The sequence below is a fragment of the Bison bison genome, unplaced genomic scaffold (assembly GCF_000754665.1).
Source record: "Bison bison bison isolate TAMUID 2011002044 unplaced genomic scaffold, Bison_UMD1.0 scf7180017864215, whole genome shotgun sequence".
In the NCBI taxonomy this organism is placed as follows: domain Eukaryota; kingdom Metazoa; phylum Chordata; class Mammalia; order Artiodactyla; family Bovidae; genus Bison; species Bison bison.
Window position 1 is genome coordinate 390927 of NW_011494787.1, and position 12811 is coordinate 403737.

Sequence of the window (12811 nt, forward strand, 5' to 3'; positions counted from 1 at the left end):
AAGAAACAAGCCTAACCAGTAAGTTATTTATCTAGTGTTACGATTATTGAGTTTCTCTGACATTATCTAGGTTGAATATTCAAACTGACTACACTCCTAGTGTGCATTGGAAATTCTGTCTTAGTAATGACAACCATAGATAACACACAATAAACTTGGCACTGTCCCAAGTACTTTACATTCATTAACCTATTTATTTCTTGTAATAATGCTATGAGATAATTAATACTTTCATCCCTATGTGACAGAAGGGAAAACAGGCCGAGTAAGGTTAAGTCATTTGCCCAAAATTGAAGTTGGTAAACGATAGACTTGGGATTCAAACTCAGCTCAGCAGAATGGCTTCTTTCCCACTCTGCATACTTCCTCCTGAAGCTCAGAAGAGGTTATTGTACACCCCCTGTATATAATTATCCTCTTATGTTTCCTCATACGAGACTACTGGAACCCTTTCCTTTGCCTCTTGTCATTTTGTGTATGGGTTTTACCTTTTGCACACCAGGAAAAGTTGGAAGAATTAGGAGACCTTCGAAGGAGGTAAGAACTGCAAGTACAAATCATGAAGCTGCAATAAGAAATAAGAAGTAAGCAAGGAAATGCAACCCACTCCAGTGTTCTTGCCTGGAGAATCCCAGGGACCGGGGAGCCTGGTGGGCTGCCGTCTATGGGGTCACACAGAGTCAGACACAACTGAAGTGACTTAGCAGCAGCAATGTTTGAATCAAAGTGAAAAAGGTTAGAGAAGTGTGCGAAGGAGGAAATGAGGGGTCTTATGGAGAGTCTGGAATCATAATCACATGTCATACAAAATGAAATGAATAAATAGGAACATTCAAAATCATAAGGATGTCAAATTCATCTGTGGAATTTTAATCAAAGTCCAACAGGGTGTTTTGTTTCATTTGGAACTAGACAATCTGATCCCAAAAGTGATTTGGAAGAGGAAAGAGCCAAGAATAATGGAGAAGCAATTTTGAAAAAGTACAGGGTAAAACTTGCCCTACCAGATATCAAGACTTATTATCAAAATATTTAGTAATGAAGACACTATTGTTTGGGCAGAAAGATACACCAATGGAGCAGAATAGAGAGCCCCGCCACTGGCTCACCCATCCTTGGAGACAATACAAGGCAGAAATGTCACAAATCAGTGTGCATCTATTTAATCAATGAGTCTAAGGAGCAACTGTTACCCATATGGAAAATACAAAATTAGATTTCTACCCTAGATCAACTCCAGGTAGATTAAGGAACTAAAAAAAAAAAGCATACGTTTAAAATACAAGATGAAAGTGTAGAAAAATTCTTCATGACTTTAAGATAAAGATTTCTTTCAGAAACATACACATACAAATAGAAACCATAAAAAAATGGGTAATCTTGGCTGCTACATTAAAAATTAACTTCTATACAACAAAAGGCCACTAGAACAAAGGGAAAAACAAACCATAGTCTGGGAGAAGATATTCACAGTGACTATAACATGTAGAGAAATCTCTAAGATTAATTAGAAAAAGATAAACAACACATGGAGGGAAATGGGCAAAGAATGTAAACTATCAATTTGCAGAGAGGAACTCTGGAAGGTCAATAAAAATACAGAAAGATGCTTGCTCTCACTATTAATCAAAGAAATGCCAATTAAAATAGTAATGTGATACCATACACACCCACCAGATCAGCAAAAATTTATGTCAGCCAATGCCAGGTGCTGGCAAAGATGCTAAGTCATGGAGCCTCATTCACTGCCAGTGGGATTGTAAATTGATACAAGAACTTTGGAGAGCAATTTGGCAGTTACTAGTAAAGTTGTAGGTGGTCACGTCCAGAAATTCCACTCCTAGGCTTTTTGTGTAGGAGTCTTGTGTGTGAGCACAAGGAGACATGCATGAAGGCGTTTGCTGCAGCATGCCCATCGAGAGAATGGATGACTAAATTGTATTATAGTTATACAATGGAATACAATACAGTGCGTGTCCGCGTAGATAAAAATCTCATAATTGCAATGCTAGGGGAGACATACGCATTGCAGAAGATTATGATGATGTACATGTACACATACATACCTATATTAAAAGCTGGCTCAGCATAATAATAGTTTATAATGTTTATGGATACATAAAAGTGCAATAAATATAGTAAAAAATATAAAAACATGCAGGAAGATGATTTAACACTGAATTCAAAATGGTGCCTCAGCCTGGGAAATGTGGGAGGAGGATGGGGTGGGGAAGAGTACGGAGGAAAACTCAGTTGTGTCTCTAATATTTACTTTCTTTGAAGTAAAAAGACCTGAAGCAAATAAGACAATATGCTAATATTTGCTAAAGCTGATGTGGCCATCATTAGTGCTGTCTACAAAATATTTCTGGCTCTCTGCCTTCCAGGCCCATGGTGAGATTGCATTTTCCATTCACTTTGAAGTTAGGGGTGGCCTGGAGCCTTTGGCCAATGAACTGGAGTGGAAGTGACTTACATTTCTGGTCTCATGAGCCCCCACACATAAGTGTTACCCCACATGGTAGCTAGGGGCAAAGCCTCAGGCCCTAAGCAGACATGATATCTCCGGGTAACCTGTGAAGGACAGGTAGATGGGTGAGAAATGAACTTTTGTTCCTTTCAGTCACTGAGATTTGGGGATGTTTGCTATCACAGCACAACAAATTCTGTCCTGACTGATATAGCTGGGAAGTATGTCCACAGGGGTTCACTTCATTAGTCTCTGATTTTATCTACATGTTGAAATATTACAAAGACATTTTAAAAACAGCTTTAAAATTGGACTGGATTAATCACATTTCTCAGTTCATGGCACATTATCTTTATTGGTCTGCATAGGTCTCCTCTCTTATTTTATCAATGCTTGTTTTCTTAGTATCTCAGACTGCAGATAGAAGCAACATTGAATGACAGGAGATCTAGATCCCTTGATAGGGGAAATGAATGATGGGCTTGCCTTCCTAGCCTGAGTCCAGATTTCCTACAGTTCTGTCTGGCAGCCTAGAGCATCTCTCATCAGCTTGTGGGAGTAAGAAATTCAATTAGAAAGTCTCAGCTCTTCTCCAGAGAAATGTAAACAAGAATTATGATGAATGCAATGGTCCCAACTGCTGCTGACTTTTTGTCTGGTTTTAGAAAAATCATTTCACCCTTCGCTCCTAATTCTCTGATGTGTCAGAAAACGCTAACCTTGCCACCAGGGAGTCCTTCCCCTACCCTCTCAGAGCCCAACACCTGCCCTCCATCCCCACCAATCAGCAACTGTTTCCCCAGATGCAGGTCATCTCTGCAAGAAAGGATAAGAGAACTTCCCCACACTTTGTGGCTCCCAGGTTGCTTTTCAGGGCTCCCTCCAAAACCCTCAGGGAGTGAAAACCCCAGGCAGAGGTGGGGGCAGGGGACAGAATACTGGCAGAAGGAAGAGAAACTTGTGCTTCTGGACAATTCTGCCCTGTACCATGCAGTGAAACCCAAGTGGTGCCTGGAAGTCACCGTGAAATGCGATGCCTTTGAGAAGTTCCGTGGAAAGAATGACATCATGACCAACCACTCCCCCCACCCCACCTTTTTTCCAGTGGGAGTGAGAAATAAATAGACTGACACATTTTCCAGTCAGGGAGCGATTCTGGAGAGCAAGTTTACCTTGGCACAGGAGCTCAGGTGGGGCTGTGAGAAACCTTATCTGTGCTTGTCCTGTAAACAAGGAGCCTTCCAGCTCCCCGGAGCCTTGGCCACTGGGCAGGTGACCGCGGCAGGCAGGTGAGCGAGGTGAGCCACGGGCTGGCTGGAGTCAATGCAGAGTCAGCTTGGCCCCAGCAGGCCATGTTAAGTAAATATTACCTAGATTTGACTGACGGACTCATTTATAGACTGTCAGTTGGTTGTCAAGAGAAATGCCATCAACTCCACCAGATTCAAAGGTAAAACTTATGTCCTTTAATTTGATGTTTTTCCACCTGTAATGTGCATATGGTTCCCCAGGGATCTCGTTAAAATGCAGCTTCTGATGCAGCAGGTAAGGGCAGGGCTGAGAAATCGCGTGTCTAACAAGATGCTAGGTGATGCTGATGGTGCTGGCCTGTGGACCACATGGTGAGCTAGCAAAGCCTGAATGTTTCAATGACTGTGTACATTTTACAGTCGAAATAGTTACCATTTAAGGAGCTCTGTCTGACTCTGTGACAAGTGCTATGCTAGGTGTTTTCTGTCCTCAGGCTCTTTTAATCTTCTTACCAGTTCTGCAAGGTGGGCGTTGTTATCCCTACCCCTTCCTTGGCAGGCAAGGAAGTTGAGGTCTAAGAGAGGTTAATTCCTGCTATGTAAGTGTCATTTCCAAGAGCTTTCATTGCTGCCTTCCCTCCCCTTCACAGCCATCTGAAATAACCCAAAGACAAAGGATAACAAACACCCCATGGAAGGGCCGGGCGTGGTCTGCTTGTGGTGATCGGCCCTCTTGACAACCAGAGAATGAGTAATACCTTTTGTTCAGAGTCAGGGCCAAGTACGGGAATTCAGGAATCCTGGAATGAATGTTTGGCCCATAATCCCTGGTCTCAATAGAGACAGTTGCTCAGAAAGGTGGACATGTCTGGATTTCAGATCCCTATGGTACTGATGTGTTCGCCCCTAGGACATGCGGTTTGAGATTCTTAATACCAGGAGGAGACGCTTTGATGTGTCAGCTTGGAAAGAATGCCTCTTAAGGGCCATTCAGGACTGCAGGAGGGGAAAAAAAAATGCCCCAGCTTGTGGAAACACCAGAGTGAAGGCAATTATAACTGACTGACCCACCTGGAGATATTTAAATACCTCGAAGAACTGTGATGTGCCCTTGTGAAACCTAGACAGCTTCCTCATAGGCACTTGCATCATGTCTGCATCTCAAAAAGCAAGGCAGTCTGACTCGTCCGCACCACACGCAGGCAAAGTAGGAAAAACATGAAACTCTCTCCCAGACCCTTGGAAGACCTATATTCTGGTGACCATTCAGGAAACCAGACTGCTGTAGGACTCCATTAGTATCTGAACCTCACCAACGGTGGTTCTAAGAGGCAACCGCGATTTGTACTACAGGGTGGGGAAGGCCAGGTTCAGGCCCTCTGGGAGGCTATTATAACTCCATCACAGAAGGAAATACTCAGAGAAACAAGTCCCAAGACAAACTGAAGCCCTCCAAACTACGAACAAAGCTAGTGGAGGTGATGGAATTCCAGTTGAGCCGTTTCAAATCCTATAAGATGATGCTGTGAAAGTGCTGCACAATCTGCCAGCAAATTTCGAAAACTCAGCAGTGGCCACAGGACTGGAAAAGGTCAGTTTTCATTCCAATTCCAAAGAAAGGCAATGCCAAAGAATGCTCAAACTACCACACAGTTGCACACATCTCACAACCTACCAAAGTAATGCTCAAAATTCTCCAAAGCCAGGCTTCAACAATACATGAACCATGAACTTCCAGATGTTCAAGCTGGATTTAGAAAAGGCAGAGGAACAAGAAATCAAATTGCCAACATCCGTTGGATCATCAAAAAGCAAGAGAGTTCCAGAAAAACATCTACTTCTGCTTTATTGACTATGTCAAAGCCTTTGACTGTGTGGATCACAACAAACTGTGGAAAATTCTTAAACAGATGGGAATACCAGACCACCTTACCTGCCTCCTGAGAAATCTGTATTCAGGTCAAGAAGCAACAGTTATAACTGGACATGGAACAACAGACTGGTTTCAAATTGGGAAAGGAATATGTCAAAGCTGTACATTGTCATTCGTATTATTTAACTTCTATGCAGAGTGCTAAGTCGCTTCAGGCGTGTCTGACTCTGTGCGACCCCATGGACTGCAGCCTACCAGGCTTCTCCGTCCATGGGATTCTCCAGGCAAGACACTGGAGTGGGTTGCCATTTCCTTCTCCAATGCATGAATGTGGAAAGCGAAAGGGAAGTCGCTCAGTCGTGTCTGACTCTTAGCGACCCCATGGACTGCAGCCTATCAGGCTCCTCCATCCATGGGATTTTCCAGGCAACAGTACTGGAGTGGGGTGCCATTCACATCACGTGAAATGCCAGGGTGGATGAAGCATAAGCTGGAATCAAGATTGCCAGGAGAAATATCAATAACCTCAGATATGCAGATGACACCACCCTTATGGCAGAAAGTGAAGAAGAACAAAAGAGCCTCTTGATAAAAGTGAAAGAGGAGAGTTAAAAAGTTGCCTTAAAACTCAACATTCAAAAAACTAAGATCATGGCATCTAGTTCCATCACTTCATGGCAAATAGATGGGGAAACAATGGAAACAGTGGCTGACTTTATTTTGGGGGGCTCCAAAATCACTGCAGATGGTGACTGAAGCCATGAAATTAAAAGATGCTTGCTCCTTGGAAGAAGTTATGACCAACTTAGACGGCATATTAAAAAGCAGAGACATTACTTTGCTGACAAAGGTCCATCTAGTCAAAGCTATGACTTTTCCAGTAGTCATGTATGGATGTGAGAGTTGGACTATAAAAAATGCTGAGTGTCAAAGAATTGATGCTTTTGAACTATGGTGTTGGAGAAGACTCTTGAGAGTCCCTTGGATTGCAAGGAGATCAAACCAGTCCATCATAAAGAAAATCAGTCCTGAATATTCATTGGAAGGACTGATGCTGAAGCTGAAGCTCCAATACTTTGGCCACCTGATGCAAAGAACTGACTCATTAGAAAAGACCCTGGTGCTGGGAAAGATTGAAGGCAGGAGGAGAAGGGGACAACAGAGGATGAGATGGTTGGATGGTATCACGGACTTGATGGACATGAGTTTGAGCAAGCTCCAGGAGTTGGTGATGGACAGGGAAGCTGGCATGCTGCAGTTCATGCCAGCTTCGCAAGGAGTCAGACATGACTGAGTGACTGAACTGAAAAATTCATACTTAATTTGGCTATTTACATATTAAATCATCCCAGAAAGAACTGATATTTGAAGGAGTTTTCAGAAACTATATAAAATAGAACAAAATATGAAAAAAAAAAAGCAGCGGAACTATGAGAGGAAGGGAAAATAAAAGGTAAAAGAGGATTAAGTCTAGTGTGGTCAATAACTTAACAGATGTTTTAGGGTCCCATGCATAGGACTAAGGTATCTTAAAGCCAGCTATGACATCCTAACCTACAAAGCAAAAAAGAAAAACATGGACAGTATTTACTATACCTACGCTGTAAAAATGAAGCAGTGGTTGCTCCTGGTGTTGAGGCTCCCCCATAGGGCTTTAGGATGGAGAATCAAGACACAGCAGAATGTCATCGACAGTGTCCTCAACACAAACTCTATGGGGAATCCCACAGGCTGTTTCCTCGGGACGTTTCCTCTACTGTGGCCAGTGTGGGCTGATGGCTGTGCCCGTGCCTAATCCATTGAGAGCAATTGTAAAAGATTCCAGAGTGACCCCTTCAGAGCTGGCTTAGTCCCAGGATAAAAATCAGAGGCAAAGAACTGCTCTGGGAATCTGACAGTGTGATTTCTAAGCACTCCCCAGGCCTGACTCTCTGGGAAAATGAATTCTGTCTGCTCTCCAGGTCTCGTGCCCACCTCACTCAATGCTTTGGCGTGTGAGTCCTTAGCACTCCCAGCAAATCTGCAGACAATGAAGGTGATGTAGCCCTTCCCTGAACTGGGAGTGGTCTGCTCCCCATGGCTCTCTGGGCATGGAGCAGTCTCTTTTCCTAGGCAAGCACAGGCCGAGGAGCCAAGGGCCAGGGCTGGTCCTGAGTTCACGCTGACTGTCAGAACTGAGGAAAGTCAGCTCCTCTCTCTGGGCCTTAGCTCTGCTGCCTGCAAAATGGAGAAGGTGGGCTGGCATCTAATCTGTCCCTTCCCGGAGGATTCCCCCAGCCACTGTTCTGTGTGATGCATGGCAGATTGAAGAGCGGTCAGAAAGCAGGGCTACCAGCTTTGGGGTCTGTGGTGGAAATGGAAATGTGCCACTTGGATCGCCTTCAGGAAAGGACCTGCTGCCAGCTGCTGCAAGTTGGGTGAGCAGACTCTCACCAGCTGCTGACTCCTTCAAGGTCAGCCCCAAGCCTCCTCTCCCAAGATCAGGCCCTTCTCAGGACAACTCACACTGCAGATGCAGGAGGAAAAAGGCCCAGGTAAGTTTTGTCCCAAAGTAGGACACTCTAAGGGCTTCCCTGATGTCTCAGCAGGTAAAGAATCTGCCTGCAATGCGCAAGAAGCAAGAGATGCTGATTCGATCCCTGGGTCAAAAAGATCCTCTGGAGGAGGGCATGGCAACCCACTCCAGATTTCTTGTCTGGAGAATCCCATGGACAGAGGAGCCTGGAATATTGTAGTCCATGAGGTCACAGAGAGTTGGACGGGACTGAAGTGACTAAGCGCAGCACAGCACAGGATACTCTAACAGGTAATACTTGCCCCAAAACTCCCCATAGGTTTGGCTGAGATTTGTTGAGCCTGCATCAGTGTTAGATTTCTTTCTCAGCCCAAGTCGGCTTCTTCCCCCTCATTTCATCAGTGTTGGTCCCAAGCCCTCTCTCCACAGCTGTCTCTGAAGAACCTAATCAGAAACACGTTCAAAGCACTCACAGCATAAAGACTTGCCAGGCACTTGACCTTCAGAACAGAAGCCTTAGTCACCAAGGACCAGAGGGAGAGAAATAGCTAGCGTTGATGGTATGACAGCACTTGCAGCCACAGCTGCATCTCAACGGGCAGTCGTCACATGGACACCCCACCCATCTAAAAACCAACATGACCCTCTTCTCCCCAGACCAGCCCCTTCTGGGCTTTGCTTTTCCAGCAGATGGTGACAGTTTTGCAGTCATGCAAGCTCAAGGACTCCAAGACTCTTCCAATTCCCTCTGCCTTCTGCTCCCACATCCAAACACTGAGTTCTAAAGCCTTCATCTTTGCATGGCCTCTCACCTTGTCATCTGCATCTCCCATGGACACAACCTCCCTCTTGGGCCATCACAGCAGATCCCCTTCTGACCTCCCTTTCTCCATCTTGCCCCTCCTTTCTTACTGTTGGATGTTTATCCTCATGCGGGCTCCTGTCAAGAAGACAGCCCCGGCTGCGCTCCATCATCGCTCTACAGAAGGGCAAGAACATTAGAGAGAGTGGAGTCACGCCGATCCTTCGCACCTGTTTCCCCTGAAGTCACTGGGAGGTATTTGTTGCTGCTTGTGACAAAGACTCAGACACAAACAAAGGTGGTTAAACAACATGAATTGGATAAGAAGTTTCTGTTTCTATTTGGACTGAGGTCAGCGTTATTTCCCTACCTTAAACCCAGAAAACAGAGCACTTGTTCAACGGCTGAGGTGCCCCTGGCACATAAGTGTATGTGCCTGTGTGGACATGTGGAGGTCCCAAGAACAAAAGAAGAGCTGGGTGACTTGCTGGCATTCAATACCAGGGTATTTCTTAATGTTCTTTGTTGAATAAATAGCTTTCATCTGCCTATGTCCCTGTGTGCCAAAGGGCAGGCTGGCTGTGAAGGTGGGAGGCCATTTGCCTGCCAATGAAGGCCAGTGGAACCTCCCTGGGCTTTGATGGAAATGCAGCAGTTCATATACCATGCCTTCTAGTTAAGGCACTGGCAGGTGTGAGACCGGTGCAGATATTCCATGAAATGTGCTGGGAAGAAGAAGAGATGGGTTATCAACAATTATATGTGGCATCATTCTCTTCTAAGACAACTGGCTTGGCCTTTCTGTCTCAGGAAATAAGAAAGGGTTGCTGCCTTTACTATGTTTTCCTGTTAACAAGCAACAGAATGAAATAATTGATGCAGGTTTTACTTTCCCTTCTTTTTCCCGTTCATCTTTAAGCAGATCCAGTAGAGGCTAATTCAGCACCACACCGCCAAGGAAGCTGAGCGTCTGCCCCTGCAGGCATGCTCAGTTGCTTCAGTCGTGTCCGATGCTTTGCAACCCCACGGACCTGTCAGGCTCCTCTATCCATTGGATTCTCCAGTCAAGAACACTGGAGTGGGTTGCCACGCCCTTTTCCAGGGGGTCTTCTTGACCCAGGGATCGAACCGACGTCTCCTGTGCCTCCTGCACGGCAGGTGGATTCTTTACCACTGAGCCAAGGGAAGCCCATGCCTGCCAATACTGTACCCTTACGTGTGAGGAGCTGATGATGGCGAATATCAGGCCTTTTTCACAGAGGGGCAAACTGAGGCCAGACTAGTGAAGAGACCCATTTGTTCTCTTGTTAAGAATGTCAGACAACATCATATCTGGTGTGTAATTCATTAGTCTTTATATTTTCTTTTTAAATGAGGAAATTAGTAGTAATTACTGTGGAAGATTAGGATCCCGCAGATGGAGGCAATAATGTGAGAAAAACCCTGGGGAGTAGGTGTGGAGGGGACCCCTCTAGTGAGGAAAGGGACGTGAAGTGGATCAGGGCTTTCACTGCTGGGTTCTCCACCTATTCCTAAATAAAAAAAGAGCACGTGGCTAGGGGTAGGGAACCCCACTCCCACGCCCCCCCCACCCTCCAGAAGGACTCAAACACACCTCATGCTCCAGCTGTCCTCAGTAGTAACATCAAGGGCATTAAATTTAGAAAACAGCCTCCGAAGAATCTCTTTCCCCCTTTCTGGTTTTCCTTTCCTCAGAGAAGGCCAAGGTAACAAGGAACAAGACAGCCAGGTGCTCATTCAGAGGGCAAGAGGAGATGCAAGGCAAGACTCCTGCCGGAGTTCGGGCGTCACAGGTCGGGATGGGGGTCATGGAGGCCAGCTGCCCCACTGTGCTCAGGAGCTGGTGAGCAGCACTGTTCCTGCTTTGCCTGAGCTCACGTGCCACACGGTCTGCTGGCTAGGCTCAGAAGCCTTCACAGAAGCCCCTGCCCCCCACCCCCGTCCCCTCCCCAGGGCCTCAGCAAGCAGGTGAAAGGGCACTTGTCTTTCTCATCATCCCGATCTGTCATCGGCTTTGCTCAGGCTGGTGCAGGATTTCAGCAGTGACGTCAGGGCCACCTCTATCCTGGTGCACACCTGAGCTGCTTGGCCTGGCCTGGGCCTGACCAGAGGTACTGGGTGCCTGGAATCCACTTGGAGAAATTCCCTTTGGTCTGACGTTCCATCCCTTCTTAGTAAAAAGGAAGGAGGAAAATGATCTGCCCGGACATTTTGTTGACCCCTCCTCGCTGGTGTTAATCTGCTACTATGCTGTCGGCAGGTTAGAGCTGGGGACTAGAATTTCAATCAGATCCTTCCAGAAGGGCTGTGACCGACTATGGAAATCATTTTCCATATGTGGTTGCACCCGCCCAGACTTTCTGAGGGGTGCACTTCCTTCTCTGTCCCCAGCCTTCAACTAGCAACCATCATCCAGCATTCGAGCCCAGAGATCTTCCTTCTCCCTCACTCAGCCCGCCTGAAATGACACTATTAGACGGAGACCCTGGAGGTACTTCGAGCATGTCATTCTCACAATAGTGTGAATTTATTTGGCAGATCAAGTTTGCTTGCCTGGAAGCTGCCTGAGATTAGGAGGTGAAGGGCAGACATTTCAATGGAAAAAAAAAAGATGGTTTTGGAGTTTAGCGGCTGTTATGAAGGAGGGAGCATGGGTTTCTTAAGATCAGTGGGTGCCCGAGGCGGGTCATTAAAAGGTGAGAAACAAGAGGAGATGTAAAGGGGAAGTCTCAGAAGACACAATTTCACATAAATTCAATCTGACCTACTTAACACTTCTGCTTAGGCCCCACCCAGCAGGAGGAGAAATGCTGATATTAACTCAAATAACAGAGAGGCGAGGAAAACCGGACTGGGTTGGCTAATAGAAGTGATGGACTTTTTTCCTGCCAGAAATTCCGTGCACAGTCCACTCTGCAGAGCAAATGGCCCTTTCCTAACAAATAAGCATCTGATTAGCATGCAGATTGGGGTCCCAGGGGCCTCCAACGCCCCTTCCCAAGATCTCGATTCTTTGGCTCATTCCTGGTTCCCAGCACACGCTGCCACTTTCTCACCCCTAGTCTTTGCTTATGCCATTCTTTTGCTAAGAGTTCCCTTCTCTGACTTTTCCCCATCCTTTGAGGCCAGCTCAGTTCAGTTCAGTTCAATCACTCAGTCGTGTCTGACTCAGTAGCATCCTTTCCCTTTAGCTTCTCCAGATAACATTCAGTCGATCATTCAACCACTATTTCTTGAGTGCCTACTATGTGCCAGGTACCTTTCCAGGTGGTGAAGGTATAGCAGGAAATGAAACAGACTCAATCCTTACCCTTATAGAGCTTATATTCTGGTGGTCAGCACCCATCTTCCCAAGACAAGAGCAATCACAACAACCCCCATGCTCACATCTCTATCACCCTATCAGATGGTTCTATAAGGGGATGGCCTTGCCCCATCTCCCCAGGGACAGACACCATGCCAAGCACCAGAGGCAGCCCCTGATTTCTTTATATATGGAACTCAGGGACAGAAAATCTGGTAGGAAGGGTAGAGGCTACGGGTCTTATATGCAAACTGTACTTGTGTAGCTTGTGTGCTGTTTTTATTCAGTTTTATCATTGTTTAGAGGATCACTAAAGCAATTTAGAATTGATGCTTTTGAAATGTGTTGGAGAAGACTCTTGAGAGTCCCTTGGACTGCAAGGAAACCAATCCTGAATATTCATTGGAAAGACTGATGCTGAATCTGAAGCTCCAATACTTTGGCCACCTGATGCAAAGAACTGACTCATTGGAAAAGACCCTGATGCTAGGAAAGATTGAAGGCAGGAGGAGAAGGGGGTGACAGAGGATGAGATGGTTGGATGGCATCACTGACTCAATGGACATGAGTCTGAGC